The sequence below is a fragment of the Eretmochelys imbricata genome, chromosome 4 (genome assembly GCF_965152235.1).
Source record: "Eretmochelys imbricata isolate rEreImb1 chromosome 4, rEreImb1.hap1, whole genome shotgun sequence".
Taxonomy (NCBI): Eukaryota; Metazoa; Chordata; order Testudines; family Cheloniidae; genus Eretmochelys; species Eretmochelys imbricata.
In genome coordinates, this window is record NC_135575.1 from 135,225,222 (window position 1) to 135,237,947 (window position 12,726).

Genomic DNA, 12,726 nt, shown 5'->3' on the forward strand with positions numbered 1-12,726 from the left:
GGGTGGGATTTCCCTACCCTTTTTTTTGACCAGCTCTATTTAATATCTTCATTAAATAATATATGAAAAAGAGAAGACAGCAGGTCAATAGTATTCCTCGAAAATCTTTAACTGGGAGCATCTGCAAATACCAATCAGGACAGAGAAACACTACACAGGAGTCTTGAAATGTCCGAGAAATATTCAGCACCTTGCAGGATTCGACCCTAAAATAATACGTATTGCATGGTGTCATAAATATAAAGGGAAGGCTAACCACCTTTAAATCCCTCTTGGCCAGAGGAAAAAACTCTTTCACCTGTAAAGGGTTAAGAAGCTAAAGATAACCTTGCTGGCACCTGACGAAAATGACCAATGAGGAGACAAGATACTTTCAAAGCTGCGGGGGGGGGGGGGGGGGGAGGAGAGGGAACAAAGGGTTCTCTCTGTCTGTGTTTTTTTTTCTTTTGCTGGGACCAGAGCAGGAATGCAGGTCAGAACTCCTGTAAAGGGTTAATAAGCAATCTAGCTAGATATGCATTAGATTCTGTTTTGTTTTAATGGCTGATAAAATAAGTTGTGCTGAATGGAATGTATTTTCCTGTTCTTGTGTCTTTTTGTAACTTAAGGTTTTGCCTAGAGGGATTCTCTATGTTTTGAATCTGATTACCCTGTAAGGTATTTACCATCCTGATTTTACAAAGGTGATTCTTTTACTTTTTCTTCAATTGAAATTCTTCTTTTAAGAACATGATTGCTTTTTCATTGTTCTTAAGATCCAAGGGTTTGGGTCTGTGTTCACCTATGCAAATTGGTGAGGATTTTTATCAAGCCTTCCCCAGGAAAGGGGGTGTAAGGCTTGGGGGGATTTTGAGGGGAAAGACGTTTCAAAGTGGGCTCTTTCCCGGTTATATTTGTTAGACTCTTGGTGGTGGCAGCACTAAAGTCCAGGGACAAAAGGAAAAATAGTTTGTACCTTGGGGAAGTTTTAACCTAAGCTGGTAAAAATAAGCTTAGGGGGTTTTTCATGCAGGTCCCCCAATCTGTACCCTAGAGTTCGGAGTGGGGAAGGAACCTTGACACATGGCTACATAACAAAGGGGATTTGCTGCATGCCATGAACAGAACTTTAAAAAAAAAATCTGCTAGGAAGGGTTCAGTCTACTACCAGTCTGTCGATTTGTGCTACTTTTATATTGATGTACTGTTTAGTACAGCTACCCATCATCTATGATCCAGATACCACCATAATTGAGCTACCTATTTTCTCTTCATGCACCACACCCTATCTTCATTTCACCCATACTTACTTGATCCTTCCAGCTATAGCAAAATGAAACTTGTGCAATTTCAGGCCATGTTTAGGCTTTAATAAGAAAAGGAAGAGGAGAAGTAATATGCATGATGTTCTCCAAGGTATTTGGATGACACATGGTGCCAGTGTTTTAGCAAATAGTTACATTATGGCCCTGTTTCCAGTAAGAACTATTGCTGTAGTTAAAGCTGAGCCAAAGTTTTTATGTTCAGAGCCTCACGGATATTCTTTAATAACACTGTCCTCATTACCTCCAAACCATCAGCTGTGTTGGTGCTTGTAATTAAACCTAATTCTTTGGCTCACTGCTTTCTGATATTCTTTCCCTTATCAATGTGCATTTCTTCAGAAATTCTTCCATCTGTTCTCCTTTGGCAAAATGAATAGATCAACCCTTTCTCTACCCAAACTGATATGGGTCTTTCGAGAGTCATTTTGCCTCCTTTTCTTCCTGCCCTTCTGGCATAGGCCTTCCCCCCTCAGAAATAAGATAGCAAGAAAACATTTACGAGTTCAGCTCAGATAAAAATAAGCCCTTTTCTACTGAAAATGGTAATGTATTTTCTTCATTTTTGAGCCACCGTATCTCAGTTCTCTCTCTTAAATAGGCTTGAAAGCACAATAACAGCTTGCCTGTGTGTTCCTACCTTGCAAAGCCTGTAGCAGAAGTGAAGATGGCCCAAAATGAGGCATAGCTTTTCCCATGAGCAAACTTTATTCTTCACAGCAGATAAACCTCATTCCATAAGCAGCACAAATAGCATCAGTCATTTATTGGAAGTCTGCTTTCATCCTTAGATCATACTGTCAACAGGATTAACTGCATCAGGAGACTCCATGCAAACACTTATTTTGCCTATAAATTAATGGATTTACAAATACAAATGCAGAAGCCTGATTCTCCTCTCGTTTGCACTGTTGTAAATCAAGGGTAGCTCCATTTCATTCAGTGGAGTTACCCTCATCATAAAACCAGAGTAGGAGCTTGATTCAGGAAAGCACCTACGCATGTGTTTCAGTCCCATTGAAGTTAACTGGGGCTTAATTGCGTTCATAAGTAGTCTGCTCTCCTGAAGCAAGACTCGGGCATCAGGCTACTAGTAAATATAAAAGATGAACCTAAACCAGCACAGTGTTTGTACAGGACCTAGGACAATGCAGTGCTAGCATCTAGGAGCCCCAGTCCTGAACTACCAGAATACAAATAAGGAGGAAACACAAATCAATTTCTGACCAAAATCTGAATCTAAAGTTTGAGCCCATTCTCTCATGTACATTTGTTCACCTTCACTAGATTCGGTGGCATGGTTCTTGGTCATGCGGGTAGAAAATCAGAGGGCTGCAATCCTGGACTGAGCTGTATAGTGTAGCAGATGCAGGACCTGGTCCATGCTCTGTTTAGCTCAAGCCAGCACTATTTATTATGGTAGTGAGGGAATAAGCACCAAATTTGTGACCAGACACAGAGATTTAAACAAAGTGTGATGGTCTGCATCTTTGCCGACATACTGGGGACCTCTACAGCTAAAAGCTTCAATAAGAGAGCTTGAACCAGAGAGCCAGGGCTCTGCATTTCAGATTGCAACAGACTCATCATCTGTGGATTAGCACAGAGGGGTCCCAGTAAGACACGCTCACCAGTGGGTTATATAAGCACAAGGAAGTGGCTTGGTGCTGCAGGGAAAAAATCCTTACAATTGCTTGTGAAAATGCCAGCTGTGGCCCCCATTAAGCAAACAGTCCCTATTCAATAAAGCCCTTCTGTCATATCGATTTTAATACGACCAAAGCACATATCTTGATACTTTGCTGAATCAAATCCTGAGTCTCCTACTTCTAGGACGTGCTGTGAATTCATGCAAAGGAGAAGTGGCATGCCACACAGACTCTCAAAAACACACAGTAACCCTGGTTGCAAAATAAAAGCAAAGGAACATTTATTTCATTAGCTTACTCCATTGCATTTGTTCTAGCTACTTTTGCTACATTGAAGATATACAAGTAATCTCCCCAGGGTACACAATCACTGACCTGAACACCACGGTCTTGCTGCTGAGCCAATATCATATTATCAGAGAGCGACTCACTGACTGATACACTTGAAACAGCTGTTTCATTCTGGTTTTCCTACAGGCCAAGGGAAGTACACCCCTGACAGTTACAATCCTTTAGAATTGCTCTTGTCCTATGGCATACATGGTTCACAGTTGGAAGTTGCAGGTTCTGGAATACATGAGAGCAATTCATCCCTGAGTTCAGTGGACATAAACCGGGGCTGAATTTTGGCTCTGTGCTTCTGTTTACACTGTTAACCATGATGTAAAAAGACAGAGTTGACTCTACAAGATGTTCAGCTCCTTCAACACCCACTGCGGTCACTGGGCACTCCCACTACCTCACAGGGGTGCTCAGAAGCACCTAGGAGGTTTAGAAGCTCAAGTCTCATTAAACCCCTGAGGCACATTTGAAAATCTTGCCTTAAATTAGGAGCAGCTGACAAAAATAGGTAAATTGGTTTGACTCAGTAGGGGACCACCTGGTCTCTCTTTGAAGGTTAGTTCTGTCCTCATTTCAGTTAGGTTTATTCATGGGTGATGGAGGACAGAATCTGGCCCACTGTTCCGAGGCCTAGTTGGGTATTTTGCTTGCACAGCTTCCCTCTAAACCCACTGGGATGCCACTCTGAATGTAGCCATTCATAAAATTAATGTCCAAGTGGCAAGAACAGCATCAACAACACCGACTATGAGATTGTGATATCAAGATGACTGTTAGGGGGCTTATTCCTTCACCCACTCACTTCCCTGGTCCTTCTCGCATGAACAGAGAGCAACAATACCCAAAGTCCAAAGGTGCAAACAATTCGATGTTTATTGGGGTGAACTTCCAGCAAGCATGATTCCAGTTTCCTTCCTTAGTATCCTCCTTCCCAGCTCTGACACCACAGAGCCTTACACCTGTGTCCCTGTTCCCATTCCTGCCCTTAGCCAAACATGATTCCAATTTCTTTACTCCCATTCCCTGTTCCCATTTCCCCCTTTAGCAAAACATGATTCCAATTTCCTTACCCCCATTCCCTGTTCCCATCTCCCTCCCACACCCACCCTCCCACCCACACCCACTCACTTCCTCATTGACTACAGATTATATAGTAAAACTTGAGTTCTGCTTAGCTATACCTTAACCAATCATTTTCCTGAAATTTAACTAACCAATCCTAACATATTGTAACATGATTATGTAACCAATTATATCCCACCACCTTAATTAGTTTACACCCAGCAAAATTAATTATACAGCAGACAGGAACAATCACATAACCAGAGAGATTATACAGACAAACAATAGCAAAGTGGGAACTATAATGACAAAACAATACAGAAGTGGGGATTTCACATCCCAGCTATTGATAAGTGAGTTCTTGCCAGACAGGATGCTATCAAACTAAGTTTCCTTTTACATTTTCTAGGCACTCCCCTTTCTCTGGAGGTGATAGGAATACAATCCTGTCCTGATAGTGCCTAACAGCCCAATAGCACCTGATTTCAATGTGACTAGTTTGGAACGTGAGGATGTGACTGTTCGCTTCCCAGCTTATGGCTGCCTCTGCTACTTAGCCAAAGGCCTTAGCTAAGAACAGGGCCTCAGACTGTCACAATAAGAGAAGGCCCTTACACCAGCAGACAGTGATTTTGATTCTTTCTTTTATACCTCTATAATTAGCCAAGTGATAAGATAGCCTAAATTCTTAGAGTATAGGCCTTTACAGACAGGCCTGAATATTTATATCCTAACAATGACCATGAGGAACAATTCCCCAATATGTTACATTTTTTTAGACAGTGCAATAAATTGCACAGTAACGTTGTGGGAAACTACCGCATTTGGGTCATTTAAAACTAGGCAGGATAAAAGCACAGGAGAATATGTTGTAGGGAACAATCCTGCATGGAAGAGGGGAAGGCAACAGCCTGGTAAGTGTTTTCCATCTCGAATTTCAGTGGACTGGATTCAGCTCTGATTCACATCAGTATAAATCTGGAATATCTCCAATGACTTCATTGGAATTATGCTGAGTAACTATCAATTCTCCATCAATGGCTATTGACCAAGATGGTCAGCGATGCAACCCCATTATTGGGGCAACCCTAAAACTCTGACTACTAGAAGCTGGGAGTGGAAAACATGGTGTATCACTCCAAAATTGCCCTCTTCTGGTGCTGGCCACTGTCAGAGACAGTATATTGGGCTAGATGACCCATTGGTCTGATCCAGTATGTCAGCTCTTATGTTCTTAACTAAGGGTAGATTTTGACTCCTATAATTGCCAAGAGGCTAGTTTTGATAGTTTTTTCTATTATGCCTCATCAAAGATTTTGTGAAAAAGCACCCCTGATATTATACCCACATGAGTATGCTGAAAGATACAAACACATTAAAAGAAAGAATGCTCCAAGAAGAGACAGAAGGCTCATAAAAGAGACATGAGCTTGTTTCCACATTGGTGAACAAGACTCACATCCCAGCCCATAAGAAGATGTTCAAAGTACAAGCAGAACCAGCTTTTAAGCCTTCTCAGACAAAACACAACTGTTTGACTGACTGCCTAATCTCTGAGAAATCAGAATAAACTGACAGTAATTTATGGAGGTGTCCAAATAATGGGATACAATACAGAGGAGAGTAGAATGATGTAAAATGGTTACATACTATTTAGAAGGAATAAAGTCTCAACACAGATTACCAAATTAGCAGGAAAAGTTCTGATTATGCACCATGGTATCAAGACTTCAGCTACTCTAGAAATTTCCAATAAGTGAAAATTCATTTGTGAAGCAACTCTGAAAAAAATACTAAGAAATGTCAACTGCCTGCAATGGAAGATACAGGGTCTTTTGGTATCTTATTCAGGGCATGGGTGCGGGGGAAGAGGGAGGGAGAGAAGTACACCAGCAGTCATGTTAACCCCTGATCCAGCTGAACCCCTAGAAGGTGGCCATGGAGTGGCATAGGAACTTGGGGGCTAACACCCCTCCCCTGTGGTTCTGACCATAGAGCCTCCCTGAACTACGAGGTAACTGGTGAAAAGCCCGTATGTGAGGCAGTGAGATGCAGTTAAGCCATTTCTGAGCCTAGGAATGACAAGATCCTCTAGTAGAGAGGAAGTATGGTCTACTGGTTTGGGGACTAACCTGCAATTTGGGAAACCCAGACTGAATTCCCTGCTCCACCACAGATTTTCATTCCAGTTCCCATGAATCACAGAAGAGGCTTAATTCCTTGGTTTCCCTTTCTGGAGTTTTGTCCTGGATTTCTTGTCCACACATATCAATGCATTACCAGAGGCTCTTGGACTACAGCAAATGTAAAGAGGTGGAGGTAACCAGTCACAAATGGGAGTGGATGTGGTCCCTTTTGGTTTAATCTGTTTAGGATACTGCAGAAATCTTGAGCCAACCCTGTTGCAATGGCCTATAAAATCCATTAAATTTCCAGTTCAAGATGAAATGCCCTATATACTCACCAGGAACCATTGTAATCAAGTGAGAAGGCCAGACAGCAGGAGCGGATTTACCATGAAACAAACTGTGCGGTGGCATGGGGCCCCCAACGACAGGGGGCCCCGAAAATGCAGGACAAACATCTGACAACCTGCCCCTGAGTCCCAGCTGGTGGTGCAGCAGGGATCAGGCAGGCAGCCTGCCTGCATGCCATGGCCGGTGGCCCCACACCACTCCCAAAAGTGGCCAGCTGCTGGCAAGTCTCTGCATGCCCCCTGGCGGGGGGATACCAGCTGCCCTCCTCCCCCCAAGGGGCACGCAGAGACATGTCAGCAGCAGTGCAGCAGGGCTAAGGCAGCTCCCTACCCACTCTGCCTCCCTCCCTCCTTGCAGCTTCGCTCCTGAAAGTGGCCAGCATGTCCTTGTAGCCCCTGGGGTGTGTGTGTCTCCATGTGCTGCCCATGTCCCGAGCGCCGACTCCACAGCTCCCATTGGCCGGGGAACTGCAGCCAGTAGGAGCTGATGGGGTGGCGACTGCGGATAGCAGCGCACGGTGACCCCATGCCCCCTCCCCCTCCCGCCTAGGAGCCGCTGCCAGAGGTGTGTTCCAGTCACTTTGGGCGCTGCGCCACCCGAAGTAAGCACCGCCCCCTGCCCGCACCCCAACCCGCTGCCCTAGCCCAGAGCCTGCACCCAAACTTCCTCCCAGAGCCCGCACCCCCTCCTGCACCCCAGCCCCCTCCCTCAATCAAGATACCTCACTTTATTTTCATTTACTTCCCATTACTTATAATATGGGATGCGGATGAAGAAAAAAAGAATGAAAAAGGGGGGGGGCAGGGAGATAAGAGAGAATGTTCTTTTTCTTGGCTGGGTCCCACGGGGGGCCCCCAAAAATGAAGCTGCGCACAGGGCCCCACTAACTCTAAATCCGCCGCTGCCGGACAGGGTAGTGAAACAGAAAAAAAGTGGCCTGATATGTTTTTTAAAAGGACATAGAGAAGCATCAAGCTGAGAGGAGCCAGCACAGTGTAGAGTTTGGGACTGCAGGACAGAAGCAAGGGTTGAGTGACCACGCTCCTGGAAATTCCTGAAAATGAGGAGCTTAAACCTCATGCAGAAAGACATAAGGTGACAGGAAATATGTTTATTTTTGCAGCAGTATATGGGATAGGCTGAAGTGGGGTAGAGAGGCCAGAGAAGAGAAGGGTATTCTATAATTATATCCTAATCCTCAATTTAAAATATTCCTAGCACTGTGTGTTCGCAGTACAGAGTTTCTTTCCTGTTACAGAGAGCTACTGTGCATGCAAGAGAATGAGTCAGGGAGGTTGAAGACTAAAACAATATTTCATGAACAGAAACTATATTCATATTGTGCATACAACAGCTAATGTATTCAGTGTTTATTGATTCACTTGACCTGTACTTACGCTACACACATAACAAATAAAATGTCTGGGAAAACAATACATCATTGTCTGCTATTTATGCAAAGGCACTCAGACAAGAAATTCTTACCACGCCATAATGCAGGGTAGCCTGAACACCAATATCATGTATCAAGTATTTTATAGCCAACAGTAGCAGTTTTGATTGCTACTGTGTTTATATTACACAAAATAAAGCTTCATTAAAAGAACATTAAGGTTGCAAAGTCAAGCACTAAAAAGTTAGGAAATGCTAAATGCCTATGCAACCTTAATTTGCCCCTTTGAGTTTATGCACCATGACACAGTCTTTTACATGATCAAATGCTATCTGCACAGGATTCCTGACTTGCTCAGCGTAGAGGATGGACCTGCTTCAGGGTGAATCAGGGTTGTGTAGTGAAGAAGGCTGTTGCCTAAAAGCCTCCCCCTGCCAAATTTCAAATCCCTGCTCCAAAGTAGGTGGCCCTATAGCTTGTTCAAGGAAAAGGTCACCATTTTTTTTTAACGTAACAAAAGAATATGCTTTTCCTGAACCTCATTTTTGGAAACATCTGAACCATGTTTGGGTGAAAGTTCCCTACCCTCCCCGCAAAAAAATCAGCCTGAAGCAGACATCCAATGAGAAAATATTCATCCTGAATGGTTAAAGTCCTGCAGAGTTATAAGCAACTGAAAACAGGTCTTGTAATGGAAATTGTCTGGCACCATTTATACTAGACAGTGTTACCAGCCCTGCCTGTAATATAATCATAGAAATATTGAAATGTAGGACTGGAAGGGACCTTGATTGGTCATCTAGTACAGTCCCCTGCACCCAAGCAGGGCCAGGTATTATCTACACCATTCCTGACAGGAGTTTGTCTAACAGGTTCTTAAAAAAAAAAACACAACTGACGGAAATTGCACAACCTCCCTAGGTAATTTGTTCCAGTGCTTAACTACCATTAGAGTTAGGAAGTTTTTTCCTAACATCTAACCTAAATCTCTCTTGCTGCAATTTAAGCCCATTAGTTCTTGTCCTGTTCTTAGTGAATCAGAAGAACAATTTATCAACCTCCTCTGCGTAACAACCTTTTATGTACTTGAAGACTTATGTCTCCCCTCTGTCTTCTCTTTTCCAGACTAAACAAATCCAGGTTTTTTTCAATCTTTCCTCCTAGGTCATGCTTTCTAGATCTTTATTCATTTTTTAACTGCTTTCCTCCGGACTCTCTCCAAGTTCTCCACATCTTTCCCAAAGTGTGGTGTCCAGAACTGGACACAGTACTTCAGCAAACACCTTACCAGTACTGAGCAGAAGAATTACTTCTTGACTCCTGCTTACAAAACTCCTGTTAATACATCCAGGAATAATGTTCACTTTTTTTTTTTTTTTGCAACAGTATTACACTGTTGACTCATATTTAGTTTGAGATCCACATTTAGTTTGTCAATGACACCACTGCTCTTTCTTCCTCCTCCCGCACCCGTTGGGCCCTTGCCAGAAAGCCACCATGACCCTAGAGGCTCCCACACAGGTTCTGGTCTTGACTTGCTAGAAATATGGCCTACATATCCCTGTCAATGAAACCACCAGGTGAGAAGTGTCTGTTGATGGAGTCCTTTGGAAAGTAGGTAAGAGAGCTGCAGGAAGTGGTGGCCCCTCTATGTAGCATCCAGGAGTATGAAGAATATCGACTGAACACATGTGGAGACATCTGGAATGGAGGATGGTAGCTGACTACAGACAAAACTGCAGTAGCAGCAGAGGAGACAGGAGAACTGGCTGCTCTGTGAGGAGGAGACTGGCTGCTGACCACCTCAGTCAGTAGACAATGCTCCAACCCCCACCACCCAGTCCCCCGTCCATCAAGGTTAAGATCTGGTTTGCTGTTTCGGCAACAAGAGGTGAGGAGCAGTTCCCAATGGCTGGGGAGGAGGAGATATTCACCCCCAAGGCTGGGAGGCTCACTGCCACTGCACCCGAGAGGAGGAGAGGTAGGATGCTGGTGGTCAGGCACTCCTTTCTGAGGGGAATAGAGGCATCCATCTGCCGAGCTGACATGATGCCCCAGGAAATGTGCTACCCTCCTGGAGCCCATGTCCAAGACATTACGGAAAGGTTGATGATTCTCATCCATTCCTCTGATCAATACCCTGTAATGCTCATCCAAGTGAACACTGATGCTGCTACCAGGTTTAACCCTGAACAGATGAGCAATGCCTACAGGGCTTTGGGAGCAAGGGTGAAGGAGTCAGGGTGCAGGTTGTGTTCTCGTCCATCCTCCCAGTTGAGAGTAAGGGTTCAGGCAGGGATATGCATGTCCTGGAGATGAATGCATGTCTGTGCAAATAGTGTTGATGGGTGGACTTTGGCTTCTTTGGCCATGGGATGCTGTTCTGGGAAGAAGATCTCCTGAGAGGAGATGAGTTCACCTGACCAGGAAGGGGAAGAGCATCTTCACATACCAAGTTTCAGAGTAACAGCCATGTTAGTCTGTATTAGCAAAAAGAAAAGGAGTCCTTGTTGCACCTTAGAGACTAACCAATTTATTTGAGCTCAAATAAATTGGTTAGTCTCTAAGGTGCCACAAGTACTCCTTTTTTTTTCACATACCAACTCACCAACCTAATACGGAGGGCTTTAAACTAGGTTCAATGGGGGCAAGTGACAAAATCTTACAGGTAAGCCTTAAAAAGGTGACCATAGCAGAGGGTTAGATGTTGGGGGCAGACATGGAAAATTACAATAATGTCAAAGAAGCTACAAGAAGAAAATCACTGAGGGCATCTGATCAACATTTTAGATGCCTGTACCCAAATGCAAGGAGTATGGGAATAAACAGGAAGAACTGGAAGTATATAAGCAAAATGATGATTTAATTGGCATCACAGACTTGGGGGATAAGTCTCATGATTGGAATATTGGCATACAGAGGTATGACTTGTTCAGCAAGTACAGATCGGGAATAAAAGGGAGGAGGGGTTGCATTATAAAGGATGTGAAGTCCTTGTTCTGAAGTCCAGAAAGAGGTGAGAGGCAGAGCAGTGAGACTCTCTGGGTAAAGATAAAAGGGTAAAAATAAGGGTGGTGTCATGATTGGGGTCTACTATAGACCACCAAATTAGGAAGAAGAGGATGATGGGGCATTTCGAAAAATCCAAAATATAGGACCTGGTAGTAATGGGGGACTTTAACTACCCAGATATCTGTTGGGAAAGTAATACAGCAAAACACAAAATCTCCAGTCATAGAGTCATAGAATATCAGGATTGGAAGGGACCTCTGGAGGTCATCTAGTCAACCCCCCTGCTCAAAGCAGGACTGATCCCCGGTTAAATCATCCCAGTCAGGGCTTTGTCAAGCCTGACCTTAAAAACTTCTAGGGAAGGAGATTCCACCACCTCCCTAGGTAACACATTCCAGTGTTTCACCACCCTCCTAGTGAAAACGTTTTTCCTAATATCCAACCTAAATCTCCCCCACTGCAACTTGAGACCATTACTCCTTGTTCTGTCATCTGCTACCACTGAGAACAGTCTAGAGCCATCCTCTTTGGAACCCCCTTTCAGGTAGTTGAAAGCACCTATCAAATCCCCCCTCATTTTTCTCTTCTGAAGACTAAACATCCCCAGTTCCCTCAGCCTCTCCTCATAAGTCATGTGTTCCAGTCCCCTAATCATTTTTGTTGCCCTCCACTGGACTCTTTCCAATTTTTCCACATCCTTCTTGTAGTGTGGGGCCCAAAACTGGACACAGTACTCCAGATGAGGCCTCACCAATGTCGAATAGAGGGGAACGATCACGTCCCTCAATCTGCTGGCAATGCCCCTACTTATACATCCCAAAATGCCACTGGCCTTCTTGGCAACAAGGGCACACTGTTGACTCATATCCAACTTCTCGTCCACTGTAACCCCTAGGTCCTTTTCTGCAGAACTGCTGCCGCGCCATTCGGTCCCTAGTCTGTAGCGGTGCATTGGATTCTTCCATCCTAAATGCAGGACTCTGCACTTGTCCTTCTTGCACTTGGTCCAATCCTCCAATTTGTCTAGGTCCCTCTGTATCCTATCCCTACCCTCCAGCATATCTACCTCTCCTCCCAGTTTAGTGTCATCTGCAAACTTGCTGAGAGTGCAATCCACACCATCCTCCAGATCATTTATGGAGATATTGAAGAAAACTGGCCCCAGGACCAACCCCTGGGGCACTCCACTTGATACCGGCTGCCAGCTAGACATGGAGCCATTGATCACTACCCATTGAGCCCGACAATCTAGCCAACTTTCTATCCACCTTATAGTCCATTCATCCAGCCCATACTTCTTTAACATGCTGGCAAGAACACTGTGGGAGACCGTGTCAAAAGCTTTGCTAAAGTCAAGGAACAACACGTCCACTGCTTTCCCTTTATCCACAGAGCCAGTTATCTTGTCATGGAAGTCAATTAGCTTAGTCAGGCATGACTTGCCCTTGGTGAATCCATGCTGACTGTTCCTGATCACTTTCCTCTCCTCT